At 49.1% G+C, this 21,561-nt stretch overlaps 1 long non-coding RNA gene across 1 annotated transcript in view; it reads right to left on the bottom strand.

The window, feature by feature from the left end:
- Nucleotides 1-264: 264 nt before the first annotated feature.
- The window catches only part of LOC132587191 (uncharacterized), a 138,742-nt gene continuing 117,445 nt past the window's right edge, over nucleotides 265-21,561 (bottom strand). Inside the window, exon 2 of the long non-coding RNA XR_009556408.1 lies at nucleotides 265-353. This is a non-coding gene — a long non-coding RNA (uncharacterized LOC132587191). The remainder of the gene's footprint in view (nucleotides 354-21,561) is intronic.

The following is a 21,561-nucleotide window of genomic DNA, read 5'->3' as shown; positions in this document are numbered from 1 at the left end:
GGAGAATAAGGTGGTAGAAAGGACTACACCACTGCTGGCTACAGGTGGAGGAACACATTTTGGAGTGCTCCCCTCTGTTAGAACATAAGTAGAGCCCTGTTGAATCAGACCAGTGGCCTGTCTAGTCCAGCATCTTGTCTCACACAATGGCAAACCAGTTATACTCCGCCCTTCACCCAGCGTCAGAGCAGTTTACAATCTCCTTCCCTTCCTCTCCCCGCAACAGATAGCCCATGAGGTAGGTGGGGCTGAGAGAGCTCTTAGAGAACTGCTCTTGAGAGAACAGCTCTGAGAGAACTGTGGCTTGCCCAAGGTCATCCAGCAGCTGCATGTGGAAGAGTGGGGAATCAAACCTGGTTCTCCCAGATTAGAGTTTGCACTCTTAACGCTTAACTCTTGATGCTAACGGATTAGAGTTTGCATGCTTAACCAAACAGCATAGAGGTTGAGGCCTTCCTCTGATGTTGCCTCTGTTCACTGGAATTCAGAGGTTGACTGCTTCTGAACATGGAGGTTCCCTCTAGAGTTCCCTGCAATTAGAAAATCACCACCACACCCCCTAAGTCTGACCTGGAAAGGCCAGGCAAGCCTGATCTCATCAGATCTTGGAAGTGAAGCAGGGTTGACTCTGGCAAGTACTTGGATGGGAAACTGTCCTTGAAATACCCAGCCGGAAGGTTGGGGCAGGCTTATTCAGCCACTTCCTTGAAAATCCTCCAAGCCCCTAGCAGGGGTCAGTCACCAGAAGTTAATATGACTTCCAGGTGCAGACACACGCACACAAATACAAAAAAAGGGTGGGGGGAGAAAATTACCACCACAAGCCCTGAGAAGAGACGAAAGCTGCCGTTCTGTTTGCCCAGAGTGTTTTCTGTGAAGGCACCGCCAAAGCTGGAATCCCTCATCTGCAGCGTGGTGCATTCCTTTCTACCACCTCACTCTTTGGCATGTTTAAACCAGGCCTAAATCCCACTGAGTTGAGTGTGCTTTTTTGCCTAGCGTGCGATTCCACCCTTGGAGAGCAAAGTACAACAGCAGGCGTGTCAAACAGAACAGAGCTGCCAAATGACCAGGGGGACCCAGGCAGGCTCACACTGGTCCTTTGAAATGATTGCTTCATTTGTGGAACTGCAGAGGCTTCGTCCATCTTTCCGTCATCTCTCCACCTTTCCAGACCTACCAAAAGCACAGATGGTTCCATTTTTATTGGCAAAACCACATTAGTGAGGCGGGATTACGGGTGCCAGCTTCAAGCTGGGGAATTGCTGGAGAGTTATGGAGCCTGAGGGGGGTGCAGGGCTTTTTTTGTAGCAGGAACTCCTTTGCATATTAGGCCACACCCTCTTGATGTAGCTAATCCTGGAGCTTACAGGAGACGCTGTATGAAGAGCCCTGCAAGTCAAGGGTGTCAAACATGCAGCCCAGAGGCCGAATCAGGCCCCCGGAGGGCTTCTATTAGGCCCCCGAGCAACTGGCTCTTGTCTGCTTCCTTCTCTCTCTTCCTTCCTTTTGCATCCCAGCTTGCTCAAGGCTTGCTGAATCGCACAGGAGCTACAGAGCAAAACCTCGATTTTCTCCATTGGTTGAGGCTCCTCCCCCCCCCCCCCGGTGCCCTGGGGAGGGAGGGGAAAAGTCAGAACTTCCTTTGCCCAGTTCCCTGGAGAAATAGAAAGAAAGCACCTTTAAGAGCAACAAGTGCTAATGTTTTAAGCATGTTTTATTTTAAGTTTTTTTTTAAAAAAAAATCGTTAGTCATGTTTGTTTGTGTCCTTTTAAAAGTTCATATCTCTGCTAGCTAATCTTAAATAGGTATACACATGGCCCGGCCCGACACACCTGGCCCATCCCAACAAGGTCTCATTTATGTTAAACATAAGAACATAAGAGAACCGTATTGTTAGCCGCCCTGAGCCTGCTTCGGCAGGGGAGGGCGGGGTACAAATAAAATTTATTATTATTATTATTTAAGAGAAGCCATGTTGGATCAGGCCAGTGGCCCATCCAGTCGAACACTCTGTGTCACACAGTGGCCAATATATGTATGTGTGTGTATACACACACACACATATATATATACACACATACACACACACACACATATATATACACACACACACTGTGGCTAATAGCCACTGATGGACCTCTGCTCCATATTTTTATCCAATCCCCTCTTGAAGCTGGCTATGCTTGTAGCCGCCACCACCTCCTGTAGCAGTGAATTCCACATGTTAATCACCCTTTGGGTGAAGAAGGACTTCCTTTTATCCGTTTTAACCTGACTGCTCAGCAATTTCATTGAATGCCCACGAGTTCTTGTATTGTGAGAAAGGGAGAAAAGCACTTCTTTCTCTACTTTCTCCATCCCATGCATAATCTTGTAAACCTCTCTCATGTCACCCTGCAGTCGATGTTTCTCGATGTTAGATCCGGCCTCGTGACAAATGAGTTCAACACCCCTGTACAGCTCTTGGAGGATTGGCTATGTAAGGGGGTGGGGTATAGCTTAATACACAAAGGAGTTCATGCTACAAAAAAAAGCCCCGGAAGGGTGTAATTTGGAGAGGGGCCTTGTCAGCATATACTGCCATAGAGTGCACCCTCCAGAGCAGTGGATACATTTTCTCCAGGAGAACTGATCTGTGTAGGCTGGCAATTAGCTGTCATTCCAGGAGATCTCCAGGCCCCACCTGGAGGCTGGCAACCCTAGATTGTGCCCTCTCTTCTGCCACTACCACAGATGCTATTTCTGTCTGTTCATGGGTCTTCCATGATCACGTATAATTAGACCCCAATGCTTCCATGTGCTGAGTGATTGTATTATCGAGGATGAAATGGGTTTGTTGTACTAAACATACATATCAAAGACGCAAAACCCTTTGGGTGTGGCTGGGAGAGAGGGTGGCCGGCCTGTGCAGATAAATTCTATAGCTTTTCAAATAGCCTTAATTAAAAAAAAAAAGTGCTGTGGGGGAAAATACACCGCTGTTTTTGCAATTTAATCCTGATTAGGTCCTTTAAACTTCTCAGAGAATCTACACAACCGCTTCAAATAAGGCAAGCCTCCCTCGTGAAGTGCTAAATTAATTTATGGAACTCACCGCCACAAAGTGTGGTGCTGGCCATTGGCTGAGATGGCTTTAAAGGGGGATCAGATCATCACCGGGGGACAGTACTGTGATCTGAAACATATCTACGAAAGACCTTTGAGCCCCTATCAAGCCCATTTTTGAGTACCAATGCAAAAACTTGCGCAGACCAGATTTTATGTTATCACCTTTTTCAGGGCTTTTTTTTTTGTAGTAGGAACTCCTTTGCCCTTTAGGCCACACCTCCCTGATGTAGCCAATCCTCCAAGAGCTTACAGGGCTCTTAGTACAAGGCCTACTGTAAGCTCTTGGAGAATTGGCAACAGCAGGGGTGTGTGGCCTAATATGCAAAGGAGTTCCTGCTACAAAAAAAAAGCCCTGTCCTTTTTAAAATAGATATAAAATGTTCCAGTACAACTGTTTCCTATCTGGGGTGGCCGTGGTGGTTTGCAGTAGAACAGCCGGATTTGAGTCCAGAAGCACATTGGAGATTCGAAGCTCCATTCGTCAGATATGAGTTGGAATGGAGATCTCTGAGTCTGTCTGTCCCAGTCAGAAGGTGGGGAGGGGTGTTGCAAAGAAAGAACTCCAGATGTAGAGGGGTGTTGCAAAGAAAGAACTCCAGATGTAGAGGCACAAGGTTCATAATAATCAACTTGGTTAGAGCAGAGAGGAGATGCTTGGGGGGGCGGGGCAGAAAATTAGCATCTGTAGTGAGATAAGGCATCTTATGTCTCTATTCAGTGAGATAAGGCATCTTATGTCTCTATTCTGTAGTGAGATAAGGCATCTTATGTCTCTATTCAGCCCCAGGGGGATATTGTTCTGAACTTGCGAATGAACTCAGGTTCAGCAATCTCATGTTGCAATCTCCCCTTGAAGCTTCTCCCTTATTACCACACTAAGATCAGCAATCAAATGACCTCAAAGATTAAAACGTTCTCCCACTGTTTGTTGAGTTTTTAATTTTAAATTTGTGTTCACTACTTCTTTTGCTTAGGGACTTCCATGGACGTAAAGCCAGCATTAAAAAACACAACAGTGGGATCCTCTCCTTAGAGGCCATTTCACATAAAAGCCCATTTCACTGTCTCCCGTGCGGATCTGATCCACCTTTAAAGTCATCTCAGCCAATATCCAGCACCACAAATCAGTTACATCTAGAGCTCCAGATTTCCAAGCTGTCTGCTCAAAACATCACTCAAACTTAGGGGTGTCAAACGTGTGGCTCGGGCGACGAATCAGGCCCCCAGAGGGCTCCTATCAGCCCCACCCCCCAAGCAACTGGCTGTCATCTGCTTCCTTCTCCCCCTCTCTTGCTTCCTTCTGCATCTCAGCTTGCTTTGCCAGGCTTGCCCAATCACACGGGAGCTACAGAGCAAAGCCTCTATTTTCTGCATTGGCTTGGGCTCCTCTCTTGGGGAGAAGGGATAATAGCCTGCTTTGCCATGCTGTCTCAATCGCGCAGCAGAGCTACTCTGCCAAGCTTTTCTTCTTTTGGCTGAGGCTCCTCCCCGTCCCCATCCTGGGGATGGAAGGAAAGAGCCAGAGCTTCCTTTGCCCAGTTCCCTGAATTGCACAGGAGAGATACAAAGAAAGCACCTTTAAGAAGACCAACGAGTGCTAATGTTTTAAACATAATTAAAGTTTTTTAAAATTGTGTTTGTCTGTGTGCTTTGTAAAGTTTACATCTCCGTTACCTGGCATTACATTTCATGACAAACATGGCTCAGCCCCTACAAGGTATCATTTATGTCGGATCCGGCCCTCATAAGAAATGAGTTCAACACCCCAGAGGCACTACTGCTCTTGGTCTCTTCTTGCTTCCAGGCATGGCCTGTCCTTGCCCCGTCCTTCGATTCCGTTGTGTTTTTTCCCCCTCTTTATGGCCAGCTGTCTCTGGCAATTATTGCAAATCTAATAGGAAGCCTAAACTGGTACCTGGGGAAGGCCAAGACGCTTTTTCATCTCTAAATCAGCCTTCCCCCAGGAGACATTTATCGTAGGCCAATATTTCACCTGCGGGACCCCAAACAAGGCTTGTTTGCCATTTGAGGGCAAGTGGGTGAATTATTGAACGGCCTGGATGTGAAAAGAGAGTCAATAATCGAGTGAAGGGCAAGCGCAGATGATCGACAGAAAGGAGACCCTTTTTAACCACTTGCGTTTTCAACGGAGGACGTTTTTATTGGGCTGGATGATGAGCGATACGTAAATGAAACAAACCCCTTTGTTTATATGTCCTCTACAGCATCTACCTGTTTTTAAAGCAGTTGACCAATATTTTACAGCTATTTTTATGATCATTTTAATGTTTTGAACCACCTAGAAGGCAGAGAGGCAGCTACAATTAAGAGGGGAAATAATCTTGATTAGCATTTGCCACCCTTGGAATAAAACGACCTCTCTTTTTTTTAAAAAAAAAGAAAGGCCTGGCTGAAAGAAATCTAACAGGTAAAGTCTTGCCCTTGAAAAAAATCTAACAGGTGAAGTCTTGTCCGTGAAAGAAATCTAACAGGTAAAGTCTTGTCCGTGAAAGAAATCTAACAGGTGAAGTCTTGTCCGTGAAAAAAATCTAACGTGAAGTCTTGTCCGTGAAAGAAATCTAACAGGTAAAGTTTTGTCCATGAAAGTAATCTAACGGGTAAAGTCTTGCCCATGAAAGTAATCTAACAGGTAAAGTCTTGTCCGTGAAAGAAATCTAACAGGTGAAGTCTTGTCCGTGAAAAAAATCTAACAGGTAAAGTCTTGCCCATGAAAGTAATCTAACGGGTAAAGTCTTGCCCATGAAAGTAATCTAACAGGTAAAGTCTTGCCCATGAAAGAAATCTAACAGGTAAAGTCTTGTCCGTGAAAGAAATCTAACAGGTGAAGTCTTGTCCGTGAAAAAAATCTAACGTGAAGTCTTGTCCGTGAAAGAAATCTAACAGGTAAAGTCTTGTCCGTGAAAGAAATCTAACAGGTGAAGTCTTGCCCATGAAAGAAATCTAACAGGTAAAGTCTTGTCCGTGAAAGAAATCTAACAGGTGAAGTCTTGTCCGTGAAAAAAATCTAACGTGAAGTCTTGTCCGTGAAAGAAATCTAACAGGTAAAGTCTTGTCCGTGAAAGAAATCTAACAGGTAAAGTCTTGCCCATGAAAGTAATCTAACGGGTAAAGTCTTGTCCGTGAAAGAAATCTAACAGGTAAAGTCTTGCCTGTGAAAGAAATCTAACAGGTAAAGTCTTGCCCGTGAAAGAAATCTAACAGGTGAAGTCTTGCCCGTGAAAAAAATCTAACGTGAAGTCTTGTCCGTGAAAGAAATCTAACAGGTAAAGTTTTGTCCATGAAAGAAATCTAACAGGTAAAGTCTTGCCCATGAAAGAAATCTAACAGGTAAAGTCTTGTCCGTGAAAAAAATCTAACAGATGAAGTCTTGTCCGTGAAAGAAATCTAACAGGTAAAGTCTTGCCCATGAAAGAAATCTAACAGGTAAAGTCTTGTCCGTGAAAGAAATCTAACAGGTGAAGTCTTGCCCGTGAAAGAAATCTAACAGGTAAAGTCTTGCCCGTGAAAAAAATCTAACAGGTGAAGTTTTGTCCATGAAAGAAGTCTAACAGGTAAAGTTTTGTCCATGAAAGAAATCTAACAGGTAAAGTCTTGCCCATGAAAGTAATCTAACGGGTAAAGTCTTGTCCGTGAAAGAAATCTAACAGGTAAAGTCTTGCCTGTGAAAGAAATCTAACAGGTAAAGTCTTGCCCGTGAAAAAAATCTAACAGGTGAAGTCTTGTCCGTGAAAGAAATCTAACAGGTAAAGTTTTGTCCATGAACGAAGTCTAACAGGTAAAGTTTTGTCCATGAAAGAAATCTAACAGGTAAAGTCTTGCCCATGAAAGAAATCTAACAGGTAAAGTCTTGTCCGTGAAAGAAATCTAACAGGTGAAGTCTTGTCCATGAAAGAAATCTAACAGGTAAAAGTTTTGTCTGTGAAAGAAATCTAACAGGTAAAGTTTTGTCCATGATTGCTCCCTATGCTAGGGGAAGGGAGCTTCTCCTGCTTTACTTTGGCAGCTCTGACCTGAATTGTTCACTCTGTGGAATGAAAGGGGCAGGGGGGGGGGGGGCAGATTCTGGATTGTACCGCTTCAGATTGCAAGAGAAGTCAAATTCTTGGAAGGTTCCCCCCCCACACACAAAAAAAACCCCCCTTGCATGCTAAAAAGCTGCTCCTTGGAAGGTTCCCCCACCCCCGATGCGGCATTTGGAAATCTGGACCAATAGTACTTTAAGAAGATGCCACTTGGGTTTGTAATCTTTTTCAGTTTAACTGGTTTCATTGGTTCAAATGGATGCATTTTTATCCAGTGTTGTACGTCCGCCTAGAGCCCAGCACCAGCCAGGATGGGGCAGTTCATTAAGTCGAATCAACCGATCAATAAAAAAAAAAGCACATCTTCCCCTGAAAATCCTGTTGATCTTTAAGATGCTGCTGAATAGCACATTGATAGATCGTTTTCTTGTTTTAACTGCTGTAAACTATTTAATGTATTTTAATATTCATTAATCTTATTGTTAGAATTTTACGTTGTGAGCCGCCTCTGTGGGGAGGGTGGGATATAAATCGAATAAAATGAAATGATTGAAATGAAATTAAATGAACTCAAATTTATCCCTTCTATTGCCGAACAATGGGCCTCCCCTCCCAAAACAAGCACAGAAAAGAGACAGACTTAATGCAACACTCTCTCTAATTTACTACAGGCTTGGAGCTTTTAAATGAATCTCCCGCTTGTACTCCACAGTTCTACCAGTCCAGACTATTGGCGGCTGCTGCTCGATGTGAAGAAAGGCTCTTCTTGAGCTTCCTGCTGGCCACCTGAGCACTGCAGGCGCTTATTGGCCAGCACCTGAGACGTCACGTAAGATGTCGATAAGTCTCCCCACTCTCTCCCAGGCCCCCGTCCTATGTTGTGATGTACAACCTCCAAAAGAAGGAGGCAAAACCCAGGGCAAAAATGCAGAGAGGCCTTTGGTTCATCTCTTTGCTCTTCCTTTGCACTGAGTGCTTAGCAGGATTCACTGCCTGGCTGAATCTGACAAGGATCATCTCCCCGCTTTCCCTGGAGATTGGTCAGTTTCGCTTGCTGGGTGATCTTCCTCTTTACAGATTGAGAAATTCTCCCCTGGGAGAGACTGGACCCATCCCGTTGATGGACACAGGGCCGACTAGGCAAACTAGGTGATTGCTTTGGGCGCTGGCCTTCTGGGGGAGCTGAATTGGGCACCCTCAGTGGGGGGGGGGGCGGGTCACCAGAAATCAGCCTTGCCCAGACAGTCTACGGCCAGCTCTGGATGGACAACAACACAGAGTGATGTGCCAGGACTGCAGAGAGCCAAAGTTAAATCATGAAGGCTGCTGAGTGAGCCCGGGCCACTCACTCTTTCTTAAGAACACAAGAGAAGCCATGTTGGATCAGGCCAATGGCCCATCCAGTCCAACACTCTGTGTCACACAGTGGCAAAAAAATTTTATATATACACACACACTGTGGCTAATAGCCACTGATGGACCTGTGCTCCATATTTTTATCTAACCCCCTCTTGAAGGTGGCTATGCTTGTGGCTGCCACCACCTCCTGTGGCAGTGAATTCCACATGTTAATCACCCTTTGGGTGAAGAAGTACTTCCTTTTGTCCGTTTTAACCCGCCTGCTCAGCAATTTCATCGAATGCCCACAAGTTCTTGTATTGTGAGAAAGGGAGAAAAGTACTCCTTTCTCTACTTTCTCCATCCCATGCATTATCTTGTAAACCTCTATCATGTCACCCCGCAGTCGACATTTCTCCAAGCTAAAGAGTCCCAAGCGTTTCAACCTTTCTTCATAGGGAAAGTGTTCCAGCCCTTTAATCATTCTAGTTGCCCTTTTCACCTAGCAGGGTTGTTGTGAAGATAGAAAGGTAGAAGGGAGGGCCGTGTTCAACACCAGGAGTTCCTGGGAGACAGACAAGATACAAATGCATGCATCTCTTGCCAGGGCTTTTTTTGGAGCAGGAATACAATTCTGGCTGGCTTGGCATCAGGGGGCGTGGCCTAATATGCAAATGAGTTCCTCCTAGGCTTTTTCTACCAAAAAAAGCCCTGGCCCTGACCTGGAACGCCCAGGCAAGTCTGATTTTGTCATCATCTCAGAAGCCATGCAGAGCCGGCCCTGGCAAGTACTTGAAAGGGAGACCTCCAAAGAATACCAAGGCTGGAAGGCAGAAGCAGGCAATAAAAAGCCACATCTCTGAAAACATCCTAGCCCCACGAGGGGTTGCCAGAAATCACTATGACATTCACATCCGTGAAAATCACTTTCAAGCATGCAAACACGACACACATACAAATACTTTTTTAAAAAAAGACACAAATGTATATCAATAAATATCACCCCTCAACTGCCCATTATCCTGTTCCCTCGGCCAGTCTGTAACCCCTGATAATGCATGGACTGGCTAGCTGGTGAGGATATGAATAAGAAATCATTAAGCTATTCATATATTTCAGTCCACTTACGCACATCAGCCATAGATCCTTGCAAAAACCATTGAACAGGCAGCCATTTCAGAACAATGTCTAAGAGTCTTAACAGTTCAGAACGATTACCAAGAACAGCAATGTCTTCCAGCTACTTAATTTATCAGCTGCTTTAGCTAATAACTCTCTCCTAAGGATTATAAAAATATATATCATTATCAATCAGGGGAGAACACATTTTCTGGGCCCTGTGAAATAACATATTGGGCTTTTATATACTGTGCAGTAAAGAGGCACAGAGTGGTAAAGCAGCAGTACTGTAGTACTGTGGTCTGAACTCTGCTCACGACCTGAGTTCAATTCCGGCGGAAGCTGGATTCAGGTAGCCAGCCCAAGGTTGATTCAGTCTTCCGAGGTCGGTCAAATGAGTACCCTGGGGGGGGGGGGAAGTGTAGATGACTGGGGAAGGCAATGGCAAACCACCCCGTAAAAAGTCTGCCGTGAAAACGTGAAAGCAACGTCACCCCAGAGTCGGAAACGACTGGTGCTTGCACGGGGGGACCTTTCCTTTCCTAAAGAGGATAATGCAACCCGCTCTTCGGTTTTGTTATAAGCCACATGCAACAAACTTTGTGAGCTTTACTCTTAATGGGATTCAAGCTTCTCATTGCTGTTTCTCACATGGGTGCTTCCCCCCCCCCCCCCCCCCAGGGAGCTATGGGAAAGAAAAGACGCCATCCATGAAAATGCACCGACTGATCATGGGCCTGTCACTCTCTTCCGGCCTAGCCTCCCTCACAGAGCTGTTGTGAGTATAAAACAAAGAGTAGACCCAGGCCTCAGATTCAGCAGGAGCTCACAGGAGCCCCCCTCCTCCTCTCCACCTACCTTGTCCATTGAATCGGAGGTGCAGCTGCATAACAATCCCTGGATTAGGAGAGCGGGCAGCCAGCCAGCCAGTCCCCAGGGGCTTAGCCACGCCCCCAGCAGCCCTCCTTAACCCCCGGAGAAGCCTGCACCACCCTTTCTCCACTTACGAATCTTATGTGATTTTGGACAGAGGGTGGCTTGCTGGCCTTTTGACTGAGGGAGGGCATGAGAACCCCAGGCGAGCAGGGCCTGCTTGGGCTGGCTGGATCTCTAGCCAGCCCAAGCATGCCTCACTAGCCTGGGTGTCTCCTTTCTTGCGCCGGGTTGCTTTTGGCTGGGAGGGGGGCAGCATATGCTAATGACCTCCGCCACCATGTCTACCAAACGGCTCCAAACTCACGTATAAAGGTGGTGGCAGAAAGTGCTGTTAAGTCACAGCTGACTTATGGCAATCCTGTTAAGGTTTTGGAACTGGAGTTTGGCCAGCAGAGACTTGGCTGAACTGGAGACCCTAAAACAAGAGCCACCTGGATTCAGGAAGGAGGCCCATCAGGGATCCTTAGGCCAGCTATTAACCTATAGTTGTGTGTAATGGGATGATGGTAATGGGGTTTTGGGTGGGGAGGTTTGCATGCATATAAGCAGGGCCATTGGTCCTGCCAGACAGTTCTGTTCCTCGCTATGCTGAATCACTGAATAAAGAGCTGAACTCACTATCTCTTGGGCGTCCTCATGCTTTGAACCCAGCACATTTTACTGGCGACGAAGGTGGGATCCTGGTGAGCGAGGAGCCCCGGCCATCGGCACCGCACCGTGCATCGCTGTACTCTGCATCCAGCACCACACAACGCATTGCCACCGCCGGACGACACGGCTGCCGCTCCAGGACACTTCGATGAGTTCGACACCACCACTGAGGACTGGGAATCCTACGCCTTCTGCTTCGCTTTCTTCCTGGAGTCTTCGGCCATCACGGACGAGGCAAAGAAGCGGGCCACCTTCTTCCGTTTCTGCGGTCGCTTGACATTCGAGATCACCCGTTCCCTGCTGGCTCCAGCCGACCTCAAAGACACGCTGTACCGGACCATCTTGAGCCGGCTTCAAGAGCACTTCGCGCCTAAACCCTCCATCGTAGTGGCCTGCCACGCGTTCTGCAGAAGAAACCAGGCAGTGGGTGAGTCGATTACGGCTTTCGTTACGGCTCTCCGAAGGGCAGCCCGCCGCTGCGATTTCAGCAACCTGGAGGAGGCCCTCCGGGACCGGCTAGTGTGCGGCCTCAGGAATGAAAGACTCCAACGGAGGCTCCTTGCCCAGAAGGACCCCACGTTCCAGGTCGCGATGGAAGAGGCCCTCGCCGCAGACCAGTTCACCGCAGAGGTCCGTCTGCCGCCAAGCCCACCAGTTTCCAAGGGGGCCACCACGGCAGCCCACCACATGGAGTCTGCTGACGAAGCGGAAGAGGTCCTACAGCTGCCCGACCTACTCGCCACATGCATATAAGCAGGGCCGTTGGTCCTTCCACACAGTTCTGTTCCTATCTCGCTAAGCTGAATCACTGACTAAAGAACTGAACTCACTATCTCTTGGGCCTCCTCATGCTCTTTGGAGGCTTCCTTGGAAGCCTCTGACAAGCACAGGCAACGTTTGCCCTGTGAAGAAAAGCAGTAGTGCCCAGGGCTCTTGGCTTGCCTGCTGGCTGGCGCGATCATGCCACACGGGAAGGGGGACTAAGGAGGCACCCAGCAGTGCCCCTTAGCAGGGTGGCACCCTAGGCAATCACCTACCCCACCTACTCCTATGCCTGGCGCTGCAGAAGACACTCTGTGGCTGGGCAAGAGACGAGCAGAAGTGGCGTGCCATCGCCTGCTTCTGCGTAGCGACCGTGGACTTCCTTGGCGATCTCCAGTCCAAATACCCAGGGCTGATTCTGCTTAGCTTCTGAGATCAAGCTAGCCTGTGATACGTGTTAAGGTGGTAAGGATAGACTGCAGCAGGATTGTACGGTGGGGCACTTTTTAACAAAAGGAACCAGGTTGTCGTTTTAATTGTCTGTGGCGCGGGAGGATTAAGCAATTCCCCCCCTTCCCTTTCCAATTGTATTACACAGCTTTTATCTCATTGTTCTCCGAATTTGCAATCCTGTTTTATTGAGTTGTCGATTATATTATATTATAACCATTACATTATAACGCATTATATTGGCCTTTCCGGCATTGTTTTAAATTCCGCAATCTGCCTTGAGATTCAGTGAGAAAGAGAGGTTAGAAATGAATACTGTTAGCGCTGGCAGGAGGGTGGGTAAAAAAATTCAGCAGGAAATGACTGACACAAGCCAATGTCACCCAGAGCTTCGGGGTGATGGGAATTTGAACGCAGGTCACTCAACGAAGTTTGAGTCTAGTCAGGCACCTTAAAGAGCAACGAGGTTTGATTCTGGGGATAAGCGTTAGTGCGCATGCGCACTTCTTTTGGCTACACACGCACATGAAAGCTTGTACCCGGATGTTGTGTCCTAGGTTCAAATGGAGAACTGTTACTTTTGGAGGGAAGCTGAACAAGCCAAGCTTGTACTCCACACCAGGGTTCCAGAGAAGGCCTAAGCGTGCCCAATCAGGGGAAGGATTGAAACATAAGTAGCCAATCAACATCTAGGCTCATACTGTACCCTGATAGGCCCTTAGGCCTCTGTAAATAGCCAATCCATGTACATAGTTAAGGTCCAATCAGAAGGGGGCAAGAATTGTATAAAGGAGCGGGAGGTTTGACTAGAGCTCAGTCTGTGTTGGTGTTCCTGAAGTAAAGCTTGCTGAAATCACTCTCTGACTCTGGTCTCTTACTGCGCCGACCCCAGTACTTTACACCGGAACTAAACTTTGTTGTTCTTAAAGGCGCTGCTGGATTCAGACTTTGTTCTGCTGCTTCAGACCATCTGAACGGGTCATTCAGGTCCAGGGCTGTAGCCAGGATTTTAAAAGTCGGGGGGGGGGGGTGGCTTTTTAAAAAGTCAGGGGGCCCCCTTTCCCATCCACTGCGGGGCTTGCTGCTACTCAGAAGCTTTCTGGGGTAGGAGCAAATGCTGGAGGCTCTGAAAGTGGCTAAGTCAAGGCAGCCAACCCTAAAACTTTGGAGTCAAGAAGGGACTGCAACTTGCATGCAAGCAGGGGGGGGCGGGGTTCCTTCCGCCTCCCTCTCCCCCACTCCAGCACTTTGCAGTCAGAAGGTCCATCCGTCCCCCCCTCCCCAGCCCATTCCACTGGGCTTCTGTTTCTCACTCCTCCACCTCCCTCCTCTCCGTCTGATGCTTTTGCTACTGCAGTGCACTGGGCCCTGATCAGCTCTCCCAGCTCTGGCTGCTGCTGATGACCCTTTGGCAGCTCAGCCACAACAAAAAAGAAAAAAAGCAGGCTGCCCCACCCTGGAGGTGAGGGGGCCCTGCCTGGAAGTCAGGGGGCAGTGCCCTCACAGGACCATCTTGAACCGGCTTCAAGAGCACTTCACGCCTAAACCCTCCATCGTAGTGGCCCGCCACGCGTTCTGCAGAAGAAACCAGGCAGTGGGTGAGTCAATTACGGCTTTCGTTACGGCTCTCCGAAGGGCAGCCCACCGCTGCGATTTCACAGGCCCCCCTGTGACTACAGGCCTGCCACTTTAGTATTCCAGACTGCCCCTCTTAGTTCTCCAGCCGAGGAGATAGCTGGAAGGAGGAAGTAAAGCCATGCATTTCTCTCAGCAGGCCAAGAGGCAGCTGTAAAATAAAATCCACAGACTCCCTCTGGATTCTGGGATTGCAATTTGGGATTAGATTCCCAGGGATGGTGAATGTATTGGGGGGGGGGGGGTGCACTGGGGGAGGGGAAGGAGGAGAAGAAGAGTTCACTACCCAAAGGCATCTTTGAGCAATTTACAATCCCCTTCCCTTCCTCTCCCCACAACAGACACCCTGTGAGGTAGATGGGCATGAGAGAGCTCTGAGAGAACTGGGACTGGCTGCATGCAAAGCAAGAGTGGGGATTCGAACCCGGTTCTCCAGATTAGAGTCCACCACTCTCAATCACTAAACCACACTACACACACCAGGGTGCAGGAGCAAAACTGGCTTTTAAAAAACAGGGCCGAGCTAGCCCCCCAGAGAGGGCAGTGACATAACGTAGCTGCAGAGCAGACCTCAGATTCAGCAGGAGCTCACAGGAGTGTAGCTCCTGAACCTTCCTAAGGGCCCCCCTCCTCTTCCCCAGCTGTCTTGCCCATTGAATAGGAGGTGCAGCGGCATAAGGATCCCTGGATTAGGACAGCGGGCAGCCAGCCAGCCAGCCACCAGGGGCTTTGCCACGCCCCCAGCAGCCTTCATTAACCCCTGGAGAAGCCCGCACCACCCTTTGTCCGCTCCTTATGTGATTTTGGGTGGCATAGGGTTGCCAAGTCCAACTCAATAAATATCTGGGGACTTTGGGGGTGGAGCCAGGAGACTTTGGGGGTGGAGCCAGGAGCAAGGGTGTGACAAGCAGAATTGAACTCCAAAGGGAGTTCTGGCCATCACATTTAAAGGGACTGTGCTCCTTTTAAATGCCGTCCTTCCATAGGAAATAATGAAGGATAGGGAGCACCTTCTTTTGGGGCTCATAGAATTGGACCCCTGGTCCAATCTTTAGAAACATGGGGAGAGGCACCGGATGCTATGCTGAAAATATGGTGCCTCTACCTCAAAAGACAGCCCCTCCAGAGCCCCAGATACCCGCAGATCAATTCTCCACTATTTCCTATGGGAATAAGTCTCCATAGGAAATATTCCCATAGGAAATAGTGGAGAATTGATCCATAGGAAATGATAAGAGTTCCCAGCAGACATTGCCTTCCCCTCCCCCCGCTTTCTGATGACCCTGAAGTGGGGGAGAGGGCCTCCAATCTGGGGGATCCCCTGCCCCCACCTGGGGATTGGCAACCCTAGGGTGGCTTGCTGGCCTTTTGACTGGGGGAGGGGGCAGCCCAGGAGAGTCCCAGGTGAGCAAGGCCTGCTTGGGCTTGCTGGAGCTCTAGCCAGCCCAAGCAGGCCTCGCTTGCCCGGGGCTCTACTTACTTGTGTCAGGTTGCTTTTGGCTGGTGGGGGGGGTAGCATATGCTAATGAGTTATGCTAATACGCTCCACCACCTATCTTTCTACAAAACAACCCCTGCTTAGCTCTAAGAGTAGATCATGATAGGATGGCACTCCCGCCCAGCACAGACACAGTCAGTGACCTGTCATGCTGAAGATAGGTTTTAACATCTATGCAGGAAATTATATATATATATATATATATATATATATATATATATATATATATATATCTCCGTTTCTGTGGGTGTGGCCTTGTAGCTCCCCTCCTCCCTTTAAACCTCACCTTTTGGCTCCATCATCCCATAAACAAAAAGGTTCAGGCTGGACTCTAGCAAAAATGACATTTTTTGTTTCCTTTGTCCTTGCAGGCAAGCCAGGAATCTGGGTTTCAAGACTAGCACTGAGTCCAGGAACAAATGAAGAAAAATGCTTCCAATTACCTACAGGGGGATGGACCCGGGGAGGGGCGGGATTATAAATTCTCAGGACAGGAAGAACCTGCTCTCTTCCATCTTTGTGCTCTCCTTGTAAAATTCCCAGAAGCAAGGGGTTGGGGTTTTTTTGAGCAGGAATGCACAGGAGCGCAGTTTCATCTGGCTTGGCACCAGAGGGTGTAGCCTAATATGCAAATGAGTTCCCGCTGGGCTTTCTCTACCCAAAAAAGCCATGCCCAGAAGTACCTGGCTGACCACTCCTGGAAACAAAATGCTGTATGGGATGAACCTATGGTGAACACACCTAAATGGGTGATTAAGCTGCATCCTTGGTCCATCGTGGTCTCTATTGTCTGCTCAGACTAGCAGTGGCTCTCCAGCATGTTAAGTAGAGGATTTTCCTATTGCCAAAAAAAGGTAAAGGTAGTCCCCTGTGCAAGCACCAGTTGTTTCTAACTCTGGGGTGATGTCGCATAAGGACGTTTTCACGGCAGACTTTTTACAGGGTGGTTTGCCACTGCCTTCCCCAGACATCTGCACTCCGCCCCCAGCAAGCTGGGTACTCATTTTACCTGCCTTGGAAGGATGGAAGGCTGAGTCAGCCTCAAGCTGGCTACCTGAACCCAGCTTTCGCTGGGAACGAACTCAGGACGTGAGCAGAGAGCTTGGATTGCTGTACTACAGCTTTACCACTCTGCACCACAGGGCTCTCTTCCTATCACCTACCACCTGACTTTTAACTGGAGATGTGACAGACTGAAATGGGACCTTTTGCATGCTGAGCAGATGCTCTGTCTGAGCCAGGGCCCTTCCACCATGGTCTTGCCCAGCAAGGCAGTTTGTAGAAAAAGCCCAGCAAGAACTTATTTGCATATTAGGCCACACCTCCAATGTCACCTTTGTTTCACACGGCAATTTTGTAGCAAAAGCCCAGCAGAAACTCATTTGCATATTAGGCCACACCCTCTGGTGCTAAGCCAGCCGGAACAGCGTTCCTGTGCATTCCTGCTCAAGAAAAGAATTGCAGATTTATACCCTGCCATTCTCTCTGAATCAGAGACTCAGAGCGGCTTACAATCTCCTATATCTTCTCCCCACACAACAGACACCCTGTGAGGTGGGTGGGGCTGAGAGGGCTCTCACAGCAGTTGCCCTTTCAAGGAAAGCTCTGCCAGAGCTATGGCTACCCAAGTCCATTCCAGCAGGTGCATGTGGAGGAGTGGGAAATCAAACCCGGTTCTCCCAGATAGGAGTCCGCACACTTAACCACTACACCAAACTGGCTCTCTGTGTTCTGTGTGTTCTTAGCAGAGAGAGCTAGGAATGGAATTTCCCTGTGCAACGCAGGAAATACATGTAAATGTACCTGTAAATATCGATTCCAAAGGACAAGAAGAAAGAGCACGAAGAATGGGATACGTTCCATTTGAAGGATTCCCCTAGAGGAGTATGGCTGACTAGGGTTGCCAGCCTCCAGGTGTGGCCTGGTGATCTCCCGCTTTTACAACTGATCTCCAGCTGGCAGAGATCAGCTCCCCTGGAGAGCCTGGCTGCTTTGAAGGGTGGACTCTGTGCCATTGTACCATGCTGAGGCCCATCCCCTCTCCTCCCCAAACCACACCCTTTCCCAGATCCGCTCCTAAAGTCTCCAGGTATTTTCCAGCACAGACCTGGCAACCTTACTGAAAACAGGCTGCTGGATAAGAAGATGGGCCTTGGCTGGATGCAGCAGGGCTATTTTTAGAGGTATTCGTGTTCCCCAAGCAGAGCCCAGCAGGTTCATTCTAGACCGGAATGCTTTTCATAGCTATTAACACACACGCATCCCCCTCTCTAGGTGATTGAGAAGCAAAGGGGTTGAACCCTCTTTTGCTGATGTAAGGCCTTGGCTTGGCTTGTTGTTTCAAGTCAATTTTTATACACACTCAAAAGCTGTAGAGCTGCTGAGACAGCGAGTCAAGAGGCGAGGTGGAGCACCCTTCGGGGTGGGAAGGAACGCAGGGGGTGGCTAAACTTAGGGCCGCGGTTTAAAATGAATGAATTGCAGAACTGGCTGGTGGCAGGCTTCTATGGGAAAGAGACCCTGAATCGAGGCACGGGTAGTAGTGTATCAAAATCCATCCACAAACAGAATCACAAGGATTTAATTCCTAGAAGTCTAGAAATAATGGCAACTTTTAAAACTGGCTAGTTTAGCAACTTCCGCTAGCGTTCTTTGAAGTCATCCCCAAAGTAAATAGAGACAGCATGCATATATATTTGGAAGAAGTACTATGAAATCAAAAGTGTTCTTGCTAAATATGGACATTCTAGAATTTGGGTTCACACAAGAGAAGTCCAGAGTGTGGAATGCAGTCCAAAATCTACCTTTCTGACAAGCCAGGCAGAAATGAAAGCCCTATTTCTAACCTTTATGCCTGCAAAAATACGTTTGAGCATTGCCTGTTGAACTGTCAGGCCAAAATGAGATTCCCGGTGCTTCATTTTCAAAAGTTAAGTTCCTAATCCTTGTGGCTGTGAAGTAGGGCTGCCACCCTCCAAGTGGCAGCTGAAATTCCCTGGGATTAGGACGGATTTCCAGGCAATAGAGATCAGTTCGCCTGGAGAAAATGGCTACCTTGGAAGGTGGACTCTATGGCATTCAGGGCCAGCCCTAGGGCGCATGGTGCCCCAGGCAGACTCGCTGCCCGCTGTGCCCCCTATCAATCAGCTGATCGGTGGGTAAAACTGCCCCCTTTCCCTCCTCTTCTGCACCACCGCGGTCTGCCGCCCCCACCCCCTCGTGCACGCTAGAATTGGCCGTACCCTTAGACTCAGCCAGAGCCTCCCAGCGCTCTCATTCCCAGTGGGAGGAGAACGTTGAGAGGCCCGGACTGAGTCTAAGGGTAGGGCGAATTCTAGCCCCCTTCTCTGAGCATGCCGGGGAGGAGGGTGGAGAGCGGCAGTGCCGCAGAAGGGAAGGGAGAGGGCGGTGGCAGTGGCAGCAGCATTTAACCACCGATCAGCTGATCAGTGGAGGGGGGGCTTTAAAGAGGCCAGGAAGAAGACTGCAGATTTATACCCCGCCCTTCTCTCTGAACTCAGAGACTCGGCGTGGCTTACAATCTCCTATGTCTTCTCCCCGCCACAACAGACACCCTGTGTGGTGAGTGGGGCTGAGAGGGCTCTCACAGCAGCTGCCCTTTCAAGGACAACTCCTACGAAAGCTATGGCTGACAAAAGGCCATTCCAGCAGTTGCAAGGGGAGGAGTGGGGAATCAAACCCGGTTCTCCCAGATAAGAGTCGGCACACTTAACCACTGCACCAAACTGGCCCCACCACCCCTTCCCAGCGACGCAGAAGGGAAGAGGGGGGGAGGAAGGTGGCAGCAGTGAGGCGACAGCAGCGGGGCAAACTAGGCATTTGCCTTGGGTACAGGGAGGGGGGAAGAGCCCAATTTGGCACCCCCCTCCCGGTGCCCTAAGCAATCGCCTAGTTTGTCTAGTGGGCGAACCGGCCTTGATGGCATTATCCCCAATGAAGTCCCTCCCTCCCCTCAAACCATACCCTTCTCAGGCTTCCCCCCCCCCCAAAAAAAATTCCAGGTATTTCCCAAACCAGAGCTGCCAACCCTACTGTAGGTACATTTGGAAGTGTCAGAGTAACACCTGCTGAAGTCCCCAAAGGGCGTGAATGACTGGTTAAAGGTAGGGCTGCAGTGCTAAGTTCTTGCTCTCTCCTCCACCCCTTGCAGCATCAGAACGAAGGAAAGTTACACGGTAAAGTCTACTCTGTTTGCACATTGCACACAGGCTACAGAATTTGCTTTCTCTTGCTGCAGATTGGGACGGCTCAGGCACAGGGTTCCCATTTCCTTTTCCGCACAGAGAATAGGCCCAGTCCTACAGACGCCCTTTGAGTCCCACAGACTCTCTTCACCCTCTTGCTAAAGCACGGCATCCGTCAGCAGAGTCCCAGTCCCACCCACCCCCTCTGGCTGGCATCAGGATCAAAACCCAGCCGAGCGCCTGCAGTTTTTACACCGCCACCCACGCCGGGGAAGAGGCTGCCCTTTTGCCTCCTCTTTTCAAAGGCGAGACTTGCCTCCATCGCTTGACAACTTTCCCCGTGTCCCCCGCCTCGCTCGGTTTTTAAAACTCGACGTCTTTGATGAAAGCTTTGCGATACATTTCGCCGCGTTCCCTCTTCTTTTCTTTTCTTTTCTCCTTCCCCCTTCTTCAAAAATGTAATCCCTCACGGTGATTTCTGACACAGTCAAACCGCTTTCGTGCGTCGTCGAGGAGGGGGGAGAATCTCTTGATGTAGCAACCCAAAAGCTTCTAACAAGTAGCCCCTGGGAGACCATTTCTTCGCTAGGCCTGTCTGCCCCGATAATGATTTTCAAATAAATAAATCTATTAATGAGATCGCAGCGGGGAGCAATACCTAAGAATCTCAATGCATGGTGGGGGGGGGGGGGGAAAGGGATGTTTTCATCCTTTGGGAGGTGCAGGGCTGACAAGAAGAATTACAGATTTATACCCCGCCCTTCTCTCTGAATCGGAGACTCAGAGCAGCTGACAATCTCCTATGTCTTCTCCCTCCACAACACCCTGCGAGGTGGGTGGGGCTGAGAGGGCTCTCACGGCAGCTGCCCTTTCAAGGAAGGAAGAAGAAGATATTGGATTTATATCCTGCCCTCCACTCCGAAGAGTCTCAGAGCGGCTCACAATCTCCTTTACCTTCCCCCCCCCACAACAGACACCCTGTGAGGTAGATGAAGATATTGGATTTATATCTCGCCCTCCACTCCGAGGAGTCTCAGAGCGGCTCACAATCTCCTTTACCTTCCCCCCCACAACAGACACCCTGTGAGGTGGCTGGGGTTGAGTGAGCTCTTACAGCAGCTGCCCTTTCAAGGACAACTCCTACGAGAGCTATGGCTGACCCAAGGCCATTCCAGCAGGTGCAAGTGAAAGAGCAGGGAATCAAACCCGGTTCTCCCAGATAAGAGTCCGCACACTTAACCACTACACCAAACTGGCTCTCTTCTAGGAAGCAAACTGGCTCTCTTCTACCTCTCCTACTCCTGAGCCATTTTGCAAGCGGGCAAAATAATAATAATAATAATATTAATAATAATATTTTATTTTTATCCCGCCCTCCCCACCTCGGCAGGCTCAGGGCGGCTGACAACATTTCAAAAGAAGAGAAACAGCCGGCAGTGGGGAAGAGAAATGGCGGTTCCCGCCCACACTCACGCACCCCAGCTTGCTCACAATCAGGGTCGGCTCTGCCACTAGGCAAATTAGGTGATCGCCTAGGGCGCTGGCCTTATGGGGGCGCTGAATTAGGTGCCCCCCCCAAGTGACTCGGTGACATTATCAGTGCGGGGGGGGGGGAGAAGTTAGCCTTGGCTAGGGTTCCAGACTGTCTAGGGCCCGGCCTTGCTCACAATTGGCCCAGCATGGCAAAGGGCTGTGACTTCAGCGGTGTTCCCTCTAAGCTGAGTTAGCGTGAGCTAGCTCACAGATTTTTAGCCTCCTGCTCACCCGTTTTTGTCTTAGCTCGGGAAGGATGACCCCAGAGCACACTCATTT

Source organism: Heteronotia binoei, chromosome 18 (assembly GCF_032191835.1).
Source record: "Heteronotia binoei isolate CCM8104 ecotype False Entrance Well chromosome 18, APGP_CSIRO_Hbin_v1, whole genome shotgun sequence".
Classification (NCBI taxonomy): domain Eukaryota; kingdom Metazoa; phylum Chordata; class Lepidosauria; order Squamata; family Gekkonidae; genus Heteronotia; species Heteronotia binoei.
This window is presented reverse-complemented; position numbering and strand designations above follow the sequence as displayed.